Source organism: Tauraco erythrolophus, chromosome 7 (assembly GCF_009769465.1).
Source record: "Tauraco erythrolophus isolate bTauEry1 chromosome 7, bTauEry1.pri, whole genome shotgun sequence".
NCBI classification, from domain to species: Eukaryota; Metazoa; Chordata; class Aves; order Musophagiformes; family Musophagidae; genus Tauraco; species Tauraco erythrolophus.
The window spans coordinates 17,128,544-17,140,568 of record NC_141471.1 but is presented as its reverse complement, the minus strand read 5'-3'; positions in this window follow the sequence as shown (position 1 = coordinate 17,140,568).

Below are 12,025 nucleotides of genomic sequence, written 5' to 3'. Positions count from 1 at the left end.
TGCTTGGCTTAGCTGGAAAAGTCCCTCTGTCAGTCTTGGACTTTCCCCAAAAGCCAACAGCAAATACCTTTATATAACTGCTGGAGTAGCACTGGGCACACATTATGTTGTGCCTAACAGGATGTGATGGAATAATAAGTTTTAGAAATAATGAAACCATCTCTTAAAATTAGTGCATCGAGAGGAGGCTGGACTCCGTTACAGGAAATTACACATCACTGCTCATGCTCCCAGCAGGCAGGACCTTGTAGGCATCTCTCTTTCTCTTTCTCTCTCTTCACCCCACCACAAACCCACCCAGCAAGGCAGTTTTCCTGCTGCTCACTGAAAAACTGTATGTTGAATGGGCCAAAGAGATTTCACCTTTTGGGCACTCGCCCCTCTGAGGGCAGGGTCGCACGGGTCAGTAGGGAGGGAGAAGAAAGCCTTGTGTGCTGCCTAGTTCGTTAGCCCCGATCTGTTACGCAGAGATACAAAGACATGAAGCGTTTCACAACCAAGTGCCATAGGTGGTCCTCCCTCCGGGAATGTACAGTCTGGACAATTCACGGGTGGAGTTGCCATGAGGGCTGTGTTCTCAGCAGAAAAGGAAAGAGGTTATAACCAAACCGGTCAATATATTTTAGCTGGTTTGGGCAATGTTCAAATATTACAGCTCCAAGGTTCCTGGGTTTTCTAAACTATGTTTCATCCAGAAATTGGAGGTAGGCCCATGGGGACAGCAAAATAGAGGAATCGTGTCTTGAAAAAGGAGAGAGCTGCAAGGTCTCTCTATGTATCAAGTATGTTCTTGGTAGCAAAGCAATGAAAGTACTAGAGGAACAGGGAGCACGAGGAGGTGGGTATCACATACGAGCAAGACAGGTCTGCCAAGGAGGTTGGAAGGTGCGTCCACCGCTATACAAAACTCAAAAGTGAGGCTGGGAGCTGCAGAAATGCAGACTTAGGAAGGTGTACAACAAACACAGGATAGAGGAAAATTTTCAGTGGGATCAGTTTGGGTAAGAAAGGATGTGACAGACTCAAGGTGACGGCAGAGAGGGAAAGAGATCAAGAAACACGTTGTGCTGCACTGGATCACAAGGTAGCATGCAGAGGAAATGATTCTGGTTGTGCATCTCTTTATATTTCCTTTACAATTCTATGCCAACATGTCACACAGGTAAATCTTAACCTCGTTGTGGCTGAGAGCTTATTTTCCTAATATCTCTGTTGGCTCTGCATCATCATAATTGAAAGGTTCTGCTCTTTTCACAGCAGGAGCTCAACACCAAAGTACAAATTGTTTAAAGAGGAACTGATGTGCAAGCATGTGCCAGGAGGACCTGACAGCTCATGGTGCTGCTCAGCCACTGGCACAAATCCAGCGCTCAGCTGAGCAGTGAGCATGCAAGACATTTCTCTGATTACACGATTTCTTAATATAAACATCTCTAGAAGAAAACATTAATGTGACTTCGACAGGACATTTCTTCCTCTGATCTCAAAGCACACTCCAGAGGTGGTGGTATCTAGTCAGAAACGGGCACTAAGAAGTTCAACAATGTCTGTGCATCCAGATCTGGAACACTGCAAGCTTTTCAGGAATGCTAGTTGCGAAGGGGAGGAGGAGATCAAAACACTACTGCCCATAGCATCTGCCAAAAAACGTGCTGCTTGTTTTTTCAACCTCTCATTTGAGAAAACCACATTAACACCTGAATGCTGCCTCATTGCATTGTGCAAAGGATTTCCAAGATTTAATTTCATGCATTATTCAGATTCATGTCACAACCTGCAATCATGCTGGTCAATAAGTTCTTTGATTTTGATGCTAACTTTCCAGTATCCCTCTAATTGACTCTCGATGAGAATTACAGTTAGTGCTCTCTGTAGTGGAGCCCGGAGCACTGAAGATCGGCAACTATTGCAATCTTTTCAAATCAAGATACTTTTTTCAAGATCACTTGAAAAAAGAAAATGTTTTTAAGGAGCTGAGATAAAGTACAGGATTAAAAGAATAGACTAATGAAATTGTTATAGACAGCACCTCCATTGTCATTCTGAATGGTACTTTGTGATCAAACAAAACACCTTGCATGTGCTATACGACAACAATTATTTAGAAGAAAAGTTCCACTGGGCAGGTAAGTACTACACTGAATTAGAAGGTATCTATTTCCTATAAAATTTAAAATGAATAACCTAGAGAAAAAATTGCCTGGCTGCTGAGAAATGATACATAAAGCACGGCCATAAACGCTTGGTGTACTCTGTGTACGTATTTAATGTTCCCTAGTTACCCCTGATTACAGCTTGCCACATCAATGGACATCTGGTCTGGTATTTTTCTTACATTGAAACCTCTGGCCAAGCAGGAATTTTTATCTCAAAGCAGCTGAAACCTTTGTTTACCATCTCCTAGGACATGATGTTAGACTCTCGTGCTGAAGATCTTTTTTGGTGACATGCTCGATGGGACTGAACAGTATATGTTCACCAGCTTTCACCTTCGCTATTAATAACAGCACAGTTCCTATCTGAAATGTCTTTTGTAATTGTGTAATTACACACCTCATTTTATCCAATTGTTAAGCCAAGAGCCTGATTAAATATTAACAACTGCTTGGTTCTCCTAGTGTCATTAGTCAGAAAGCAACCCTGTAATCTCAGGTAACACATGATGGTAATTATCCTTCACGTCACACTTAGCTGAAAATCCAGCACAATCGAGGCAGATGAGGTTGCCCAGCAGAAAGCACATTACCTCTTTGCTCCTCCTTACCTTAATGCTGCCCGAGCCACACACCACGTGTATGGACCTTCCGCGGTAGAGAAGCAAACAGGCACAGAGCACCGCGGAGGAGGGCACTGGCTGGTTTTGCTCCTCTAATTCCACATTGAGAAATTGCAGCTTCCAATTGCTGGCTTCCAAAGCTATGATGTCATTTTCTACTTCAAGTCAAAGAGTCATTTGGTTTTACCCAACATCCCTTCCCATAGAAAGCAAGGGGGAGAGCAGCGCAGCTCGGCTCGCGACCAGCAATGCGAGAGCTGGGAGCAATGCTCTTGTGTCTGGCCTCGCATCGGAGGGGACCATGCCCTGGGAACTTCATCAAATCATTAGGCAACCTTCGTCAAAATACATAAATCAGGAGCAAGTTGCACCTTCTGTTGCACTCTGCATGGGAGTAGCACAAATAAATAAAATGTTGCAGAAGAGAGCATCAAAATGCTATAAACAACCCAAAGTGATGGCAAACAGATGTTTTGTTCCACGGCAGTCCAGGCCCACAGCTGTCACCAAAGACCTCGGGGACCCCAGAGACCCTGAGCTGTGCAGGGTGGGGGATGACCAGGCATTCTCTGCCTCAGGAGTGGGACCATGTCAAGGGGAATATGTGAATTGGAGACCTGAGCCATGGGGCGTGGGGGATGCCACAGGGGTGAGCATTGCGGAACCGATCCAGCAGATCCCCCTTCCCAGCTGCCGCAACAGCGTTAATAGAGGACTGCCTGGAGCAGAGGGGCTTTCCTCCCGTTAACATCTTATTATGATGAAAGGAGCAGTTATACCTCCCAGAGTTATTGCTTCCAGGCTGTCTGTAAACTCAGGTGAAACCTTGCATCTGGTTCAGGTTTTCAGGCTTTCTGTTGCAGAGGAGAGGATAGGACCATAATTCGTGTATGAGGAGAGTGGGGCTGGAGGTGGGCTGGGACAGGGGTCTTGCCACCCACCGAGCTGGGGCCACCAAGCCACTGCCTGATGTCTGCTGCGCACAGCTCCTCATCTCCCCTCTTTCACAGAGCGCAACATGGCATGGCATAGCCAGCGCTGGCATGCCGATGGTGTCAGGCACAGCCGTGCACAGGAGAGGAAAGTGTCAGGATTTGCTCTGAGGACCTCTCAGAGCATCAGAGTGGGCTGCTCCAGAGCAGGGACGCAGAGGGGCTTTGCAGCTGGTGGCACCAGAAAGCCCATGAGAGAGCTCTGTCATCGGTAATACGCTGCAGTTCAGCTCAGGCTCCCAGTACAGCCCTGGCAGGTGATGAATTTGAAATAAGATTTGCAAGATAAGAGTCAGAAATCAATAAACTCCATCAGCAAGGATCTAGCAGCTGCCTGAAACAACAGGTTGCAGCAGCTGATGAATACTTTAAGGCGGGGGAAATGAATTAAAAATAAGTCCAAAATACGATCAGCAAGCATGGTCTCCAGCTGCTAGCCCTATAGGAGGGCAAAACCCAAGAGAATAACTACATTGAGGTATATCCCTTAAAACACAGCTAGAGCAGCCTATTCAAGGACAGCTATACCTTTATATGGTGGGCAGGTTATGCTGTAAGTTACCAAATAGCTCCCTTGTTCAAGTTTTAGCTGCCCCGGTTTTGTGATACATAAAACTGAATTACCAATTCCTGTATTCTTTCTGAAATCCACTTTAAACAACCCTCATCCACCCCTCTGCAATAATCTTTCCATGATACTTGCACCAGTTAGTGTCAATAAAGTCTCAGTGAAATACTGTGGTACTCGTGACTCTCAGCCCAGCAGGATTTTTTTTGGAAGCTGAGTAAATGCTTGAGCTCGCCTGCCCACGTGCAGCTTGCAGGTGGGACAGGCAAGAGGACGCGCCCTGGCTTGGGAAGCACTGGGGAACCCACCACAATCTTCAGTGTATCAGCACGTGGCAGAGGCCTCCCTCTCATCATTTTCCTTTCCAGCCAAAGCCATAAGAAATGGGATTTAAGCCAAAGATGGAAAATATGGAGAAGATGGTAAATAGGATGGTAAATACAGAGAAGAAAGGCAGCAGAACCCCAGCGTGTCTGGGAGGCAGCGGTGGCCACTGAGGCAAGCCCTGGGAAATCAGAGTAACCTCCATCCTCCAGGACCAGAGTGGGAGTTTCCCAACTTGTCCAGCATGGGCTGGGACACAGCACTGGGACCTGCTGCAGTCGCACCAGGCCAGGTGGGGAAGGCATGGACTTCGCTCTCACTGGAAGCGTGCGAGGGACAGACCCAGCAGCCTCTGAGAAGAATTAATTCGTCATGAATTTGTAACACCAGCCAGGTACCTGCGTGGCTGTGTTTCCCCTGACCTGCCCAGGTCACCCATGGAAGGAAACCCTGCAGTCACCTATGGGCAGCAAGTGTGGAGCTGCAAACTTGTGTGCTTCCCACCAGATTCACAGAGTGGGCCAGAGCGGACAGGCAAACGAAGCCTTTGTGATCGATGGATGAAAAACATGCAAAATATTGGCAAGGACACCTGCTTCCGGCTGTGCTTTAGTGGGCTCCTAATGACTAGAAAGAGAATCTCAGGAAAGGAGGCACTGGCATGGCCACCATTCCTGGAGAGGTTTCTGGCTCAACACAATCTTCGCGTGTTACACTAATAAACCACTTAGAATTATGTTGTTGCTATTTAAAGGTATTATAACAATGATCTTCAGAAAAACATCTAATAGGCCTCCGAGACAAGTCAAGAGTAATATAGATAAACTAGATTTTTGCCGCACATCACTCACGTCTCTTCTGTATTGTTGTAAGAAGTTTCACTGAAAAATAAAACCATCTGAAGGACACACATTGTTCAGTAAGCCGACCGAATACAAGGCTTTTTCCTTCTGACCTTGCACCGATGTTTTACAATTGTTCCTGAAACAGTATACTGCACCTACCACTGGCAACTGATGCCACATGCCGGAGCCCGCCTTCCTCCTGGTGACGCAGAGGACCGAGATGCAATCGTCGCTCTGCAGCACAACCGCCCGTTTCCCCAGAAAGACGTGACCAGCCGTTGAGGAAGCCAAAGCAGCTCCAGCAACAAGGCGATTCCAGCTGAACAGAGACGTATGATCTCAGGGAGCCACCTGCAAAAGCCCACACAAAAGTGCTCCCCAGAAACCTTCCGGCCTCGTAAACCTCTCACAGGCCCCCGAAGGCCATAAATTCTGCAGAGCCTCTCACAACTGTTTCGAAACACTTAATGTTTCCTTCTGCTCTGCGGTTTCCCTGCCCACGGTGGGGATCTCTGCACCCACCTGATACTGAGCCTGGCTGAGATGCCAAAAACTACTGTGGAAGACCTAAATTGTCTCAGTTGGTGTCTGTCTAGGTAAGACACTGATGGCACTTCCTTATGACTTGATTTATTTTAAATTAAAAGGGGAAAAAAAAAAGCATTGAGGTAAGTATTTGAGTTAGATTTCCAATTTTGAACGTCAAACTTTAAGAAATCAATGAACCAGGTTAACATCAGCTGAGCTGAAGAACTCGAGTGTGGGACAAGCATGACGTTTCTCTCCATAAATATAAAATGCTGTTTAAAAACCAGCACCCCAAACAAGGAGAAAACACTTGTAAAGAAGACAGACCCCTTATCCTGCCATGTCAGAGGAGGTAAGCACTGAGTGAGTTACTGAAAACAAAACTGATTGGCAAAGCAAAATTAAACTCATACAGTAAGAAAGCATTGGGATGTGGACAACCCACTTAGACCCTGCAGAGGAAATAAAATGGGAATGGAATGGGAAACTGGAAGTGCCAATAGTCACCTGAAAAAGATTTTGGTTGCACAGAAACGGGGAATGACCAGCTTGTCTCCTCTGCAAAACATCTATTAAATGAAACGCATGAATATGTAAGCCAAAAACCCATCATAAATAGGGAAAACCACCAGTCTCAACAATCGTAGTCATTTTAGTCCATCCTTAATAGTGAACTATGATTTGGAAACATTCATGAAGTCAATAGATAATGAAAGACATGAAGGTCTGTATATATTCCCCACAGTTGTCTACCCTCAATCTAATCTCATCCCCTTCTTCAGTGAAATGAGGGACGTTTGCTCAGCGGGCTGTGATGGGTGGAGGCCACCCACACCTCAGTTAAGCGGGGCCACACAGAAACTGGTTATTTAACTAAGTACTTATGTTGTGGGTAGAAGCTGGCCAAGAAAGAGACAACCAGGGCTGTGCTGAGATGAGAGCCATCAGGTAACGATGGCTACAACCATTGTTGAAGGCTCAGCATTTCAAGTCATTTTATTTAATAATTTTTATTAACCAGGTAAGAGAATCCTAATGAAATCTGTGGATCTGGCAGAGTTAGTTGGTATTGTAAGGGTGATGGGAATACTGGAATATTATGTATGAGGTTTAGATGACTTTGTGGGTTGGAATATCCACATAATACACCTGGAGACTCCTAAGTGGAACTGTAGCTTTCACATGGGGACTTGTTATTTGGCTTTGACAGCAAAAGAGGAGGGCTATTAGCTCACAAGATGATTACGAGCTACCAGAGCAATGAGGCAGTAAGGAAGGAGATCAGACTTTACGACCTGAGAAGTTTATTCCTATTACTCTGACCCTCACCCACGATCACTCAGGCTTTCTTCTGTGAGGCGCTGGAAACAGACCCATTTTTCCCTGCTGCCCACGGCCCAGTGGGAGCTGCATAACCCCTCCCGACCTGGCAGCGGCGGAGCTCCCGGGCTGTTTGCAGAGGGACCTAGTCTCTCTTCCAGTGCCAGCTCAGGGCACTCGCACCTAACATGAAGAACAAGAGATAACAAGTAAAACAAAATAAAAGCACATGAACTGTCACATACATGAGCCACATGTGCTGTCTCCTAAGCTGGCTGAGTCTGTAAGCCATCTCACTGCGCAGCACTGAAAGCAATGGGCTGCTCTTCCCAACCTGCCACTGTCTCCAAAAATCCTGCCCTCCTTTTGCCACTGGCGTCCCAGCGCTCAGGGGGCGAAGGAGAGGGCTGCGTGCTCCCGCTCCCACTCATTAACCAAAGCGCTTTGAGAGTTGAAGTATCAAAGTGCAGCAAACTGAACTTTACATTGATTATTTGAACATGAAGCCTGTATCGGATTTCACTAGCAAAGCATTTCATATGGGATAAAAAAGTATTCTCTTCCCAGCAACGAGACGCCTTTTTCTTATTCAGACACTGACGGAGCCTGTGCACAGCTCCGGTGGTGGCAACACCATCCCTGGGATGGTTCCGGCTCAGCAGTGATGGCAGATGCTGGAGTACAGCCGCAGGCTCGGTGCGCTTGTACCTCTGCCCTTCCCTGGACAACACATCTCCCAAAGGAAAAGGGATTCCACTACATGTCCATGGGCGCACTTCAGTCAGCTGATGCTCAGCTTGACCATCTGGTAAAAACATCCAGGTTTTTGTTTGTTCATTTCTAATATTTTTTAAAGTTTCTTATACATTGAATGACTAAAGGGATTTTTCTGGGAAGGATGGCTGCATGCAGATGGGAGGGGGATACAGCTCGAAGGACAACAAAAAATACTATTTGCCAAAGCACACCTAAAACCGAGCTGCTATAACATTTTCAAGGCTATTTCTCCAAGTATACTTCAGTCTTTCTCTATTTGAAATTCCTGAAAATACTTTCAAACCTGCTTGTCTTAATTACTTTTCCCAGACTGTCTGTAAAACATCAGTCAATAACCAATGCTACAGGTAGGAAAACTGTGAGGGAGAAAAATCTAAAGCGAACAATGTACTTTTTAAGTCTACAAGAAAGAAACCACTCTGTGGCCATTCATGGCCAGTCATTCTTCAATCGGTGATTTCCACTTAGCGTTAGGTCCTGCTGTTCTTTGCAGAGACTATCTGGGATTTTTACAGGCTACAGTAGAGAAACTGACAATAAGGGATTTTTTTTCTGCTTTCCACTTGAGGCAGCCAAACGCCTCTGCTGTGGTCGGCACGAGCACCTTGAGCCTGTGCCTTGTGTACCCGTGCGGAGTCTTTGTGCAGGGGATGCAACCACGTGTGAAGCAGTAAACAGAATGGGGAGAAAAGCGTCCCATGACTTTAGCCCAGGATGAGGAACCAAACACTCATTCCTTTTAATTCCTTGCCAGTGACTTTGGCAGATATAAAAAAAAGTTACATACTTTTTCAGTTATCTTTATTTGCCTTCCTTCTTACCAAATATCCAGTTCTGGAAATACTTTTGAATATCTTCAACTCCTCTCCAGCTTTTATTGCCCTGGTTCAGTACTTTCTGCAAACTGCAATTTGGGGGGTGAGTTCAGACCACTTTATTCTAACTTGCAATTGCATATAGCAATTAACCTCTTTCTCCATAACTACGTAAGTAAAACTACTCCTTGGTTTTCCTCTGCCTCTGTTTAGGCTTCTTGACAGAACTTCACTCTTCATCCATAATTACTAACACTTGCTGGATAATAACCTGCCAGTGAGGACATTCACTGAAGTCCAAGCAAGATTGTTGTACCGGGATTTCTTGATCTGTGTTCAGATTGCTGTAATCAGCACAAGGAACAGGATTTTTCTTGTTACACACACAATTGTCTCATGAATTAATTAGAAGAGATAAGATACACTGCTCTGTAATTCAAATTAATTTCCCTGTTCATTGTGTGCTTGTGTACACTTGCCCAGTGCACGGCTGTTGGCTAACAGGTGGCCACCGTGAGCCCAGAGGGGCTGGATGTCACAGATGTCATGTCACAGGTGTCAGTCCTGCACAGGCTCACAGGGAGAATGCTATTAAACTGCCACAGAAACACCCAAAGTGCCTAAAAATTTAGTCTTTGCAGGATCTGCTCTAATCACCTGCAGGGTAGAGCTGCTGGCAGGCGGTGGCATGGCAGGGCGGTGGAGCGCACCCCTCTGAAGACGGCTCCTCCGGGAGGGTGGTCCCGCACCATGGGCAGTCCCACGGCCCCTGCCACGCTGCACCCCGGCCCTGGCAAGAGCGGAGCGAATGGAGGGCCGTGCAGCGACAGCCCCCCTGCTACGGGGGCAGGCAGAGACTGGGCTGGGGGACAGCAGGCACGGGAGTGCAGGGGCCCGGCTCTGCACTCCGCTACCTGGGAGCAGGCGAGTGAGATGCCTGGTGACCTCCGCCCCTTCTGAAGGAATCTCGCTCCTGAGACACATCAGCCTTTTGCGGTCTATGAAAATGTTTCCAATACATAACGTTAATATTCCGTTGGCTGAAATACGGAGCAGCTCAAAGTTCTCCCACCCAATTACAGTTCTGACCACGAGTACAGCAAGTTATTAAAACCAAGTTAAAGAAGGGAGGCGGCTGTATTTACTATGCTGCTTTATTTCTCAGAAGCTTGGCATTTAGAAATAAACTAATCACTTCAATTCGACAGTGAGCAAAGCACTGTTTGCTGTGTTGTCTGAAGGAGTTCAGAAGGATTTGGTTAATTTAGAGGCTCATTAGAATAGCGACAGGGCTTGCCTGTACAGAGCAACGACGCTGGATGGCTGTGCTGAACTGTTACTGATGTCTATTAAATCTAACACTAATATAATGAAGGGCAGGAACTTGAAAGGAGGAAAAGGTGACTTAAAGCTTCCTTATGATGGCTCTTTATTTATTTATTTATTTATTTTTTAAAACTGAAGACTTCTGTCACTGTAAACTGAAGATTCAATTGCTCTGTGGACTTAGCAGTGATTAAAGTCCTAGCCTCTACTCCCCAAAACGACGCACTACTATGGCACAGGAAAGAATCAAGCAACGATTCCAAGTGACAAGCTTCGTATCTGCACCCTCTGCCCTACCGCAGGGAGAACTTCTCAGCCCTCCAAAGCTACAAGATCTGTTGTTTTCTTCTGGTTCAAAAGGAGTTCTTAATTATATTGCAGGTTTTATCAGACGAGTGAATAACCAAGTCTACTCTATCATGAATTTTATCTGAAAGCAGTTATTTACACTCAGATAGCCTGCACATGTGGGGATTTTTTGAGTTGTTCTCAAGGCTTCATTATGCTGTGTTTACAGTTCACTTTTTTTTTTTCTTTTTTTTTCCCCTGGTGTTTTTAAAATCCACTGCCACATTTGAGGTAATCCAAAAAGATTGTGACCAAGAACAAACCTCAAAATTTTCTTAAGTGCGAATGAATCCTAACAACTTCATGAGTGAGAAAGCTTTAAACCTGGAAACGCTTTCCCATACCTCCACAGCAGCGTATCTCCTAGAACAAAACTTTATTCCCAATGCAAGTAACAATAATGTACTTCCCCCCTCTTACATCAAACTTGTGGATTTATCCTCTTACTTTCCTTGGACACAACTACAAAAGGGAATTATTTTTCACAGCTGACAGGTGGGAATGCGGGAGCCCAGGAGGCAGAGAGCCCCAGAGACCTGACAGTCTGCTTGAACTGTGCCTGAAAAATGCGATTCATCTGAACGCTGCAGAGAGAAGGGGGGGAAAGGATGAGCCTAATGGTTCTGACTATAAAAGTCAGATCTCAGTTTTCTCTAGAGATGTGTATTGCAGGAAACACTATTAGTGAACCTGGATCCTTTTTAAAAGAACTAATTTAATCAAGCACTACAATAATTTAAGAATATGACACTGGTAGGAGATTTACTATAATATTTGACATAAAAACTATCAAATGTTTGTCATTTAGATGACACCAAATGAATCATTTGGGAGAAAGACGACACATATTAGCGGTAGCCAGAGGGAGCGGTCTCACATACAATAAAGCTTCAGAATAGACAATTTGTTGAGCACTAATTCAAACCCAGATCCTATCTATTATGCACAAATGAAAACAGGAGACAAATGCTCAAAGAATAAAGGATGCCTACCATGAAGACAGGGGAGCGATTTATTATCCAGTGATCGACAAATGAGTTTGGTGCCAAAACACCATCTTGTGCTGCACATGATGCTAAATGTTTGTAAATGTGAATTCACTCTTGGCTGCCACGAGGAGCTTTTGCTGAGCAGCATCCCCAGGACGGCAGCCGTGGCGCAGCCGGGAAGCTCCCAGCACGCTCGAGGCGAGCAGGTACAGAAACTGCATCAGATTTACCCTGCGCTCTTCTGTGCGTGTGGAGCTTTCAGATGGATCCTCTAAAGGCTTCGGGCTTCTCATTTTTTTTCAATCTCTCACCTTACATAAGCACTTCATTTATCAGAAAGAAAGGGGGAAAAAATCCATTCCGTGTTGAAATAGGCTGCCACCTGCATTGCTTCTTAATGTAAGCAAATCCCAGTGG